Source organism: Plecotus auritus (assembly GCF_963455305.1).
Source record: "Plecotus auritus genome assembly, chromosome: X".
Lineage (NCBI taxonomy): Eukaryota > Metazoa > Chordata > Mammalia > Chiroptera > Vespertilionidae > Plecotus > Plecotus auritus.
In genome coordinates this window covers 67,061,004-67,073,717 of record NC_137784.1, presented here as the reverse complement: position 1 = coordinate 67,073,717, position 12,714 = coordinate 67,061,004, and the positions used below count along the sequence as shown (strand labels likewise).

At 36.0% G+C, this 12,714-nt stretch overlaps 1 protein-coding gene across 1 annotated transcript in view; it reads right to left on the bottom strand.

Moving 5' to 3' along the window:
* PCDH11X (protocadherin 11 X-linked) overlaps nucleotides 1–12,714 on the bottom strand; it is a 1,111,291-nt gene that overhangs the window by 665,645 nt on the left and 432,932 nt on the right. The gene's annotated exons all lie outside the window — the stretch shown is intronic.

Sequence of the window (12,714 nt, the reverse complement as noted above, 5' to 3'; positions counted from 1 at the left end):
TGTTGTTGTTTGCTTGAATGTTGATTATATCAAATTTTATGATGTTTTGTGAGATTGTTTTGCTTATTCTTCTTTTGTTTGTTTATTTTTTTGTTTGTTTTGTGCTTCTGTTTTCCCTTGCCTCACTCAATCTTAGTTGGTGTTGTAGTTTGTATTAATCCCCAGGTAGTTGTTGCTGGCATTTGCTGGGATTAGTGATTGTTCTATTGGAGTTTTATCCCCATATATATAGTTTGTTCCCCTTTCTCTCTTAGTCTCTTTCTTGTCTCTCTTACTTTTTTTTTCATCCTTTTCCCAATTTCATTTTGACACTCCTTTTTTCCCCCCTTTCTTTCTTTTTCCTATTCTTTCTCTCTTATCCCCTAATTTGCCTTTCTCTGGTGGTCACCTTTATTGGAGGTTATTAATATTGTGAATACATTTCTGTTCAGTGCCTTGTGTGTTGTACCTGGTAGTGCTGTATGTTGTGCCTTTAAATCAACACAGGAGAGAGAGAACTACATAACCAGACACCCAGAGAAGAGAGACCATGGGGAGACAAAGAAACAGCCCGCATATGAAAGAAAAGCTGGCATCACCAGAAAAGGAAGTAAACGAAATGGAGGCAAGCAACCTTCCTGAAAAAAATTCAGAGAAATGGTCATAAGGTGGCTGAAAATAATGGAAGACAAATTTGACAATATGAGCAAGAACCAAGAGGAAATGAAGAAGAACCAAGAAGAAATGAAAAATGACATCGCAGCTGTAAAGAACTCAATAGAAAGCATCAAGAGTAGACTAGAAGAAGCAGAGGACTGCATCAGTGAGCTAGAAGACAAGATGGGAAAAAATACCCAAGTAGAGCAACTCCTAGAAAAAAAAATTAAAAGGCAGGGGGAGAGCCTAAGGGAACTTTGGGACAACACGAAACAAAACAACATCCTCATAATAGGGGTTCCAGAAGGAAAGGAAGCTGAGCAAGGAATAGAAAACCTGTTTGAAGAAATAATGACAGAAAATTTCCCTGATATAGGGAAGAAAAAACCCACACAAATCCAAGAAGCTCACAGAGTCCCAAGCAAAATGAACCCCAAAGGACCGACAGCAAGGCACATCATAATTAAATTGGCAAACACCAACGACAAAGTAAGAATCTTAAAAGCGGCAAGAGAGAGACAGAAAGTTACATACAAAGGAACCCCCATCAGACTAGCAACTGATTTCTCAACAGAAACTCATCAGGCCAGAAGGGAATGGAATGAAATATACAAAGTCATGCAAAGGAAGGGTCTGAATCCAAGAATACTGTACCCAGCAAGGCTGTCAATCAAAATTGAAGGTGAAATCAGGAGCTTCACAGACAAAAAAGGACTAAGAGAATTTATTACCACCAAACCAGCAAGGCAAGAAATGCTAAAGGGTCTGCTGTAAAAAAAAAAAAAAAAAAAAAAAGAAATAGGAAGCGAAGAAGGAACACAGGGGTAAAGAATAAAAATGGTGACAAATAAGAACCTATCAATAATAACTTTAAATGTAAATGGATTAAATGCCCCAATCAAAAGACATAGGGTAACGGATTGGATAAGAAAACAAGACACATATATCTGCTGTCTACAAGAAACCCACCTCAAAAAAAAAAACAAAAAAAAAAAAAAAAAAAAAAAAAAACGCACACAGACTGAGGGTGAAGGGATGGAAAAAGGTTTTCCAGGCAAATGGAACTGAAAAAAAAGCTGGGGTATCAATACGTATATCTGACAAATTAGATCTCAAAGTGAAAGACATAACAAGAGAAAAGGAAGGCGACTTCATAATACTAAAGGGAGCAATCCAACAAGAAGAAATAACTCTGGTAAACATATATGCACCCAATACAGGAGCACCCAAATACATAAAAAAAACACCTCATAAAGGATATCAAGGGAGAGATTGACAGCAATACAATCATAGCAGGAGACTTTAATACCCCACTATCGCCATTGGACAAATCCTCTAAACAAAAAATCAGCAAAGAAACATCAATCCTAAATGACTCACTAGACCAGATGGAATTAATTGACATCTTCAGAACATTTCACCCAAAAGCCACAGAATATACATTCTTCTCAAGTGGACATGGGTCATTTTCAAAGATAGACCATATGTTGGGACATAGGCAAAGTCTCTTCAAATTCAAGAAGATAGAAATCATATCAAGCATCTTCTCAGACCACAGTGGCATAAAACTGGAAATCAACTACAATAAAAACAACCCAAAGAAATCAAACACATGGAGACTAAACAGCACAATATTAATCAATGATTGGGTTATCAGAGAGATCAAGGAAGAAATAAAAAACATCAAGGCAAAAAATGACAATGAAAACACTACAATCCAAAATCTATGGGACACAGCGAAATCAGTCTTAAGAGGGAAGTTCATAGCTCTACAAGCCTACTGTAAAAAAAAAAAAAAAAAAACAAGAAACAATGGTAATAAATTACCTAACCCAACAAATAAAAGAGTTAGAAAAAGAGCAACAAGAAAAGCCCAGTGTAAGCAGAAGGAAGGAAATAATGAGGATCAGAGCGGAGATAAACGACTTAGAGACCAAAGAAACAATACAAAAGATCAACAAAACCAAGAGCTGGTTCTTTGAAAGGATAAACAAGATTGATGAACCTCTAGCCAGGCTCACCAAGAAGCAAAGAGAGAGAACCCAAATAAACAAAATAAGAAATGAAAGAGGTGAAATAACAACAGATCCCTCTGAAATACAAAGGACTGTTAAAAAATAATACAAACACTCTATTCCAACAAACTGGACAACCTGAAGGAAATGGACATATTCCTAGAAAAATATAACCTTCCAAAACTCAATCAGGAAGAATCTTAACAGCTCAATATGCCAGTAACTATGGAAGAAATTGAAGCAGTCATCAAAAAGGTTCCGGGAAACATAAGCCCGGGGCTAGATGGCTTCAAAGGAGAGTTTTACCAAACATTCAAGGAAGAACTAAAACCTATCCTCCTCAGACTATTCCAAAAAATTCAAGAGGAAGGAACACTTCAAAGTTCTCTCTATGAAGCCAGCATCACCCTAATACCAAAACCAGATAAAGACAACACAATGAAGGAGAATTACAGGTCAATATCCCTCATGAACGTAGATGCCAAAATCCTCAACAAAATTCTAGCAAATCTGATCCAGCATTATATCAGAAAGATCATACACCATGACCAATACGGTTTATCCCAGGAATTCAAGGATGGTACAATATCTGCAAATCAATAAATGTGATACACCACATAAACAAATTGAGAGATAAAAATCACATAGTCATATCAATTGATGCAGAAAAAGCATTTAAAAAATCCAACACCCTTTCTTGATAAAAACTCTCAACAAGGTGGGAATAGAAGGCTCATACCTCAACATAATAAAAGCTATATATGATAAACCCACAGCAAACATCATACTCAATGGGCAAAAACTAAAACCATTTCCCCTAAGAACAGGAACAAGACAGGGATGCCCACTCTCACCACTCCTGTTTGACATAGTACTGGAAGTATTAGCCACTGCAATTAGACAAGAAGAAGAAATAAAAGGCATCCAAATTGGAAAAGAAGAAGTAAAGCTGTCCTTATTTGCAGATGACATGATATTGTACCTAAAAAGACTCCATCAAAAAACTAAGAGATTTAATAAATGAATTTGGCAATGTAGCAGGATACAAAATTAACGCCAAGAAATCTATGGCATTTCTATACACCAACAATGAACTTACAGAAAGAGAGACTAAAAAAGCAATCCCATTTACCATAGCACCAAAAAAATTAAGATACTTAGGAATAAACCTAACCAAGGAGGTAAAAGACCTATACGCGGAAAACTACAGGACACTGAAAAAAGAGATAGAGGAAGACATAAACAGATGGAAGAACATACCATGTTCATGGATTGGTAGAATCAACATCATTAAAATGTCCATACTACCCAAAGCAATCTATAGATTCAATGCACTCCCCCTTAAAATACCAACGGCATATTTCACAGACCTAGAAAGAACTCTCCAAAAATTCATCTGGAATAAAAAAAGACCCCGAATAGCTGCAGCAATCCTGAGAAAGAAGAATAAAGTAGGAGGGATCTCAATACCAGATTTCAAGCTGTATTAAAAAGCCACTGTCCTCAAAACAGCCTGGTACTGGCACAAGAACAGACATATAGATCAATGGAATAGAATAGAGAATCCAGATATCGACCCAAACCACTATGCACAATTAATATCTGACAAAGGAGGCATGAGCATACAATGGAGTCAAGACAGTCTCTTCAATAAATGGTGTTTGGAAAATTGGACAGATACATGCAAAAGAATGAAACTAGATCACCAACTTACACCATACACAAAAATAAACTCAAAATGGATACAGGACTTAAATATAAGACGGGAAACCATTAAAATACTAGAGGAATCCACAGGCAGCAAAATCTCAGACATATGCCAAAAGAACTTCACTGATACTGCCCCTAGGGCAACGGAAGCCAAAGAGAAAATAAATGGGACTACATCAAAATAAAAAGCTTTTTCACAGCAAAAGAAACCATCAACAAAACAACAAGGAATCCCACTGTATGGGAGATAGTATTTGCAAATGTTATCACTGATAAAGGTTTAATCTCCAACATTTACAGGAAGCTTATACAACTTAATAAAAGGAAGATAAATGATCCAATAAAAAATGGGCAACGGACCTAAATAGAATCTTTTAGAAAGAAGACAGAACGAAGGCCTAAAGACACATGAAAACATGCTCAAAATCACTAATTATCCGAGAGATGCAAACCAAAATGACAATGCTGTACCATCTCACACCTGTCAGAATGGCTATCATCAACAAATCAACAAACAACAAGTGTTGGCGAGGATGCGGAGAAAAAGGAACCCTCATGCACTGCTGGTGGGAATGCAGACTGGTGCAGCCACTGTGGAGAACAGTATGGAGTTTCCTCAAAAAACTGAAAATGGAACTCCCATTTGACCCAGTAATCCCACTCATAGGAATATATCCTAAGAAACTAGAAACACCAATCAGAAAGGATATATGCACCCCTATGTTCAGAGCAACACAATTTGCAATAACTAAGATTTGGAAATAGCCTAGGTGCCTGTCAGCTGATGACTGGATCAGAAAACTATGGTATATCTACACAATGGAATACTATGCTGCCATAAAAAAGAAGGAATTATTACCATTTGTAGGCACCTGGATGGAATTAGAGAACATTATGCTAAGTGAAATAAGCCAGTCAATGAAAGAAAAATACCACATGATCTCACTCATTTGGGGATAATGAAAAACAGTATAAAATGATGAACAAAAAGATAGATACAGAGGCAGTAAAGAATCAAACAGACTGTCAAATTAGAGCTGGAAGGTTAGGGAGAGGTGGGGGAAATAAGAGATCAACTGAAGGACTTATATGCATGCATATAAGAGTAACCAAAGGATGTAAAACATTGGGGGGTGAGGGCATGTATGGGAGTGGGGGTGGGCAATGGTAAGATATGTACACATGTAATACCTTAATAAAAAAAATAAATAAAAAAATAAAGAATAAATTTCAGAGTTAACATCATAAAAAAAAATAACAATTATCCTCCAGGCAGTAGAAACTACCCTACCCCACCCTGTTGAAAAACAAACAAACAAACAAAGAAACAATAAAAAGAACAACCACACCTGAGAATAGCCTGGGGCTATTCAAGTCAGAATCCTATCAGTCTGTAGGTAAAGGCCATCTTTGGAGGATTTGAGTCATTTCCTCATCAAATTAGTCAAAAGTAGCCTTTAATACTGTCCTGCACTAGAGATTGAGAGGTGTACAAAATCTACCTAATTCATAGTCACAAACCCAAACAGAAAGTCAAAACAGCTAGGGAATTCTCCAGAAGAAGAGATAAATGAAGCAGAAGTAAGAAATTTATCTGAATCAGTGTTCAGAGTTATGATGGTAAAAATGCTCAACAGCGTGAGAAAAGATATAGTAACTATGAAAAAAGAACAGTCTGAAATAAAGAATGACATAACACAAATAAAGAACACATTGGAATGAATTCACAGCAGATTAGGGAAGCTGAGGATAAAATTAGTGAATTAGAGGACAGAGTTAAACATAGCACTCAATCAGAAAACCAGAAAAAAAATTAAAAAACAGGAGAACAGTTTAAGGAAGCTGTGGGACAATGTGAAACATAATAATGTTAGAATAGCAGGTGTGCCAGAAGAGGCAGACAGGGAGAAAGGCCTAGAGAAGGTGTTTAAAGAAATAATGACAGAAAACTTCCCTAACCTGGTTAAAGAAAAAGTCACTCAAGTTCAGGAGGCACAGAGAACCCCAAACAAGAAGAACCCAAACAGGACCACACACAGACACATCATAATTAAAATGCCAAAAATTAAAGACAAAGAGAGAATCTTAAAGGCAGCCAGAGAAAAGAAAACTGTTACCTACAAAGGAGTTTAGATAAGGTTGACATCTGATTTTTCATCAGAAACTATACAGGCCAGAAGGTAATGGCATGAAGTACTCAAGGTAATGGAAAGCAAGGATATGAGACCAAGATGACTACATCGAGCAAGGGTATCATCAAAATAGACAGGCAAATAAAGAGCTTCCCAGACAAAAAAAGGCTAAAGGAGTTCATCACCACCAAGTGAACATTACAAGAAATGCTTAACACCTGCTGTAATGAGAAGAAGAAACAGAGAGAGAAATCCAGCCACACAAAAATATAATGGCTATAATATATACCTCTCAATAATAACCCTAAATGTCACTGGACTAACTGCTCAAATAAAAAGGTTTAGGGTAGCAGAATGGATACAAAAACATAACCCAACTATATGCTGTCTAAAAGAGACCCACCTCAAAAGAAAAGATACATTCAACAAGAGGATATAACTCTTTTATACATAAATGCACCCAATACAGGAGGACCCAAATACATAAAACAACTTCTGGATGCTATCAATGGAGAGATTAATAGCAATACAATCATAGTAGGGGACTTTAATACCCCACTGACATCACTGGACAAATCCTCTAAACAAAAAAATCACCAAAGAAACTGCAACCCTAAATAGTTCATTAGATCAGATGAACTTAATTGACATCTTCAGAACATTTCACCCCAAAGGTACAGAATATACATTCTTCCTAAGTGCACATGGGACATTTTCAAAGATAGACCACATATCGGGACACAGGCAAAGTCTCTTCAAACTCAAGAAGATAGAAATCATAACAAGCATCTTCTCAGATCATAATGAAATAAAACTAGAAATCAACTACAATAAAAACAATGAAAAAAAATCAAACACTTAGAGGCTAAATAGCATGCTATTAAACAATAATTGGGTTACCAAACAGATAAGGAAGAAATAAAGAGCGTCCTGGACACAAATGACAATGAAAACACAACAATCTAAAATCTATGGGACACAATGAAAGCAGTCCTGAGAGGGAAGTTTATAGCCCTACAGGCCTACCTCAAAAAACAAGAAAAATGGTAATAAATGATCTAACCTTACAACTTAAAGAATTAGAAAGAGACCAATAAGAAAAGCCCACAGTAACCAGAAGGATGGAGATAATAAAATTAGAGCAGAAATAAATGACGTAAAGACAAAGCAAACAAACAAACAAACAAAAAAAAACAATACAAAAGATCAATGAAACCAAGAGCTGGTTCTTTGAAAGGATAAATAAGATTGATGAACTTCTAGCCAGGGTCACTAAGAAACAAAAAGACCGGACCCAAATAAACAAAATCTGAAATTAAAGAGGTGAAGTAACAACTGTCCCCACAGATATACAAAGGATTGTAAAAAAATACAACGAACAACTCTACTCAAACAAACTGGACAACCTTGACAAAAAGGACACATTCCTAGAAAAGACAAGCTTCCAAAACTCAATCAGGAAAATTAAAATAACCTGAATAGGCTGATTACTACTCATGAAATTGAAACACTAATCAAAAAGCTTCCAGCAAACAAAATCCCTGGACCAGATGGCTTCACAGGGGAGTTTTACCGAACTTTCAAAGAACTAAAAACAGTCCTCAGACTTTTAAAAAGAATTCAAGAGGGAGGCACACTTCCAAACTCTTTCTATGAAGCCAGCATTACCCTAATCCCAAAACCAGATAAAGACACCACAAAGAAAGAGAATTACAGGCCGATATCCCAGATGAACATAGATGCTAAAATCCATAACAAAATTATAGCAAACCGGATCCAGCATTACATTAGAAAGATCATACACCATGACCAAGTGGGATTTATTCCAGGAAATCAAAGCTATTACAATATCTGCAAATCAATAAACGTGATACATCACATAAACAAAATGAGAGACAAAAATCACATAATCATATCAGTTGATGCAGAAAAGTCATTTGACAAAGTCCAACAGCCTTTTCTGATAAAAATGCACATCAAAGTGAGAATAGAGGGATCAGATCATACCTCAACATAATAAAAGCCTTATAAGACAAACCTACAGCCAACAACATACTCAATGGGCAAAAACTAAAACCATTTCCCCTAAGAACAAGAATAGGACAGGGAACAAACTTAACTAAGTAGGTAAAAGACCCATACTCAGAAAACTACAGGACGTTGAATAAAGAGATAGAGGAAGACACAAACAAATGGAAGATTATACCATGTTCCTGGATTGGTAGAATCAACATCATTAAAAAGTACATACTACCCAAAGCAATCTATAGATTCAATGCAATCCCCATTAAGATACCAACAGAATATTTCACAGACCTAGAACTAACTCTCCAAATATTTTGTTAGAATAAAAAAAAGACCACAAATAGTTGCAGCAATCCTGAGAAAGAACAAAGTTGGAGGGTTCTCAATACCAGATATCAAGCTATATTACAAAGCAACTGTTCTCAAAACTGCCTGGTACTGGCGCAAGAACAGACATATAGACCAACGGAACCAAACAGAGAACCCAGGAATCAAACCAAGCCATTATGCTCAATTAATATTTGACAAAAGAGGCAAGAGCATACAATGGAGTCAAGATAGTCTTTTCAATAAATGGTATTGGGAAAATTGGACAGATACATGCAAAAAAAAAATGGAACTAGACCACCAACTTACACCATACACAAAAATATACTCAAAATGGATAAAGGACTTAAATGTAAGATGGGAAACCATAAATATCTTAGAAGATTTCATAGGCAACAAAATAGCAGACATATGTCATAGCAATATCTTTACCAATATAGCTCTAGGGCAATGGAAACTAAAGAGAAAATAAACAAATGACACTACATCTGAATAAAAAAACTTCTGCACAGCAAAAGAAACCATCAACAAAACAACAAGGAAGCCCACTGCATGGGAGAGCATATTTGCCTATGTTATCTCTGATAAGAGTTTAATCTCCAAAATTTACAGGGAACACATATTACTTAACAAAAGGAAGATAAACAATCCAATAAAAAAAATGAGCAAAGGACCTAAATAGACAGTTTTCTAAAGAGGACATAAAGCAGGCCAAGAGATATATGATAGCATGTTCAAAGTCAGTAATTATCCAAGAGATGCAAATCAAAACGTGGTACCTTCTCACACTTGTCAGAATGGCTATCATCATCAAATCTACATATGACAAGTTCTCTTGCTCTCCCCTCCGCTCCTTTACTTTGAATTTATATTAGTTCACACAAACACTCCATCCATGCTTTTGTTCTGGCCCTCCGGTCCAGTTTAAGAACCCATTGTGGCCCTCGAGTCAAAAAGTTTGCCCACACCTGACATAAACTGATGAACAAAAATAGATTCAGAGACATAGAAGCATCTATCAGATGCTCAAAATTCAGTGGGAAGGTAGGGGAGGGTGGGCATAAGGGGTAGAGGTCAACCCAAGGACTTCTGTGCATGGGTATAACCATAACCAATGGACATAGACACCAGGGGGGTGAGGACATGAACAGGAGTGAGGTAGGGGGCAATGGGGAGATAAGGGCACATATGTAATACCTTAGTAAATAAAAAAAAGAAAAGACACACACAGGATGAGATTGAAGGGATGGAAAAAATTTCCATGAAAATGGAAAAGAAAAAAAAAGCTGGAGTAGCAATACTCATATCCGACAAAATAGACTTTAAAATGAAGGCCATCACAAGAGACAACAAGGCACTACATAATACTAAAGGGATTTATCCTACAAGAGGGTATAACCCTGGTAAACACATATGCTCCCAACGTAGTAGCACCTAAATATATATATATAAAAAAAACTTCTAGAAGACTTTAATGGAGAGATTGACAACAATGCAGTCATAGTAGGGGACTTTAACACCCCTCTGACTTCACTGGATAGATCTTCCAGACAAAAAAGTTAACAAGGAAACAGTGATTCTAAAGCACACAATGGATCAGATGGATTTAATTGACATTTATAGAACATTTCACCCCAACACAGCAGAATATACATTCTTCTGAAGTACACATGGTTGATTCTCAAAGATAGACCGCATGTTAGGACACAAAACAAGTCTCTACAAGTTCAAGAAGATTGAAATCATATCAAGCATCTTCTCAGATCACAATGGAATGAAATTAGAAATCAACTACAGTAAAAAACACCCAAAACTATTCAAACATATGAAGGCTAAATAGCATGTTATTAAATAATGAATGTGTTACCAATGAGATCAAGAAAGAAATAAAAAATTTCCTGAAAACAAATGAAAATGAACACACAACAACCCAAAATTTCTGGGACACAGCAATAGCAGTACTGAGAGTGAAGTTCATAGCAATATAGGCATACCTCAAAAAAACAAGTAAGCCGAAACTGGTTTGGCTCAGTGGATAGAGCATCAGCCTGCGGACTGAAAGGTCTCAGGTTCAATTCCGGTCAAGGGCATGTACCTTGGTTGTGGGCACATCCCCAGTAGGAGGTGTGCAGGAGGCAGCTGATCGATGTTTCTCTCTGATCGATGTTTCTAACTCTCTATCTCTCTCCCTTCCTCTCTGTAAAAAACAAAACGAAACAATAAAATATATATTTAAAAACAAAACAAAAAAAAAAAAAAAAAACAAGTAAAATCAGCAATAAACTATTTAACCCTATAACTTAAATAAATATAAAGAGAACAACAAGAAATGACCAGAGTAAGTAGAAGGGAGGGAATAATAAAGATTAGAGCAGTAATGAATAACATAGAGACTAAAAAATACGATACTAAAAATCAATGGAACCAAGAGCTGGTTCTTTGAAAGGATAAACAAAATCTATAAAACATTAGCCAGACCTATCAAGAAATAAAGAGAGAGGACACACATAAATAAAATCAGAAACAAAAGTAGAGGAGTAACCACTGAAACCACAGAAATACAAAGGATTATAAGAAAATACTATGAACAACTATATGCGAACAAGCTGGACAATGTGGATGAAATAGATAAATTCTTAGAAAAATACAAACTCCCAAAACTGAATCAGGAAGAATAAAAAAAAAATCTGAATAGGATAATAACAGCTGATGAAATAGAAAGCAGTAATCAATAAAACTCCCACCAAACAAAAGCCCAGATCCAGAAGGCTTCACAGGTGAGTGTTAGCTAACAGTCAAGAAGAAAAAACACCTATACTCCTCAAACTATATCAGAAAATCCAAGAGGAAGGAACACTTTCAAACTCCTTTTTTGAGGCCAGCATTATCCTAATTCCAAAACCAGATAAAGACACTACAAGAAAGAGAATTACAGGCCAATATCCCTGATGAACAAAGATGCTAAAATCCTCAACAAAATATTAGCAAATCGCATCCAGCAATATATTAAAAAGGTGATACACCATGATCAAGCAGGATTTATCCCAGGGATGCAAGGCTGGTACAATATTCACAAATCAATAAATGTAATTCATCACATAAACAAATTGAAAGATAAAAATCACATGATCATATTGATAGATGCAGAAAAAGCATGCAACAAAATCCAACACCCATTTTTGATAAAAACTCTCAGCAAGGTGGGAATAGAGGGACCATATCTCAACATGATAAAGGCCATATATGACAAACCTACAGCCACCATCATACTCAATAGGCAAAAACTAAAACCAGATCCCCTATGAACAGGAACAAGACAGGATGCCCACTTTCACCATTCTTGTTTGACATAGTACTGGAAGTGCTAGCCATTGTGATCAGACAAGAAGAAATAAAAGGCATCCAATCTAGAAAAGAAGTGAAACTGTCATTATTTGCAGATGACATGATTTTGTACATAGAAAACCCCAAAGACTCCATCAAAAAACTACTGAAATTAATAAATTAATTTGGCAATGTAGCAGGACAAAATTAACACCCAGAAATCTATGGCTTTTTTATACAAAAATAATGAACTCACAGAAAGAGAAACTAAAAAAAAAAATTCCTTTTTCTATTGCACCAAAAAAATTAAGACACCTATGAATAAACAACTAAGGAGGTAAAAGACCTGTACTTGGAAAACTATAGGACATTGAAAAAAGAGACAGAGGAAGACATAAACAAATGGAAGCATATACTGTATTCATGGATTGGTAGAATCAACATCTTTAAAATGTCCACACTACCCAAAGCAATCTACAGATTCAATGCAATCCCCATTAAAATATCAACGGAAAAATTCAAAGATCTTAGAACAAGCTCTCCAA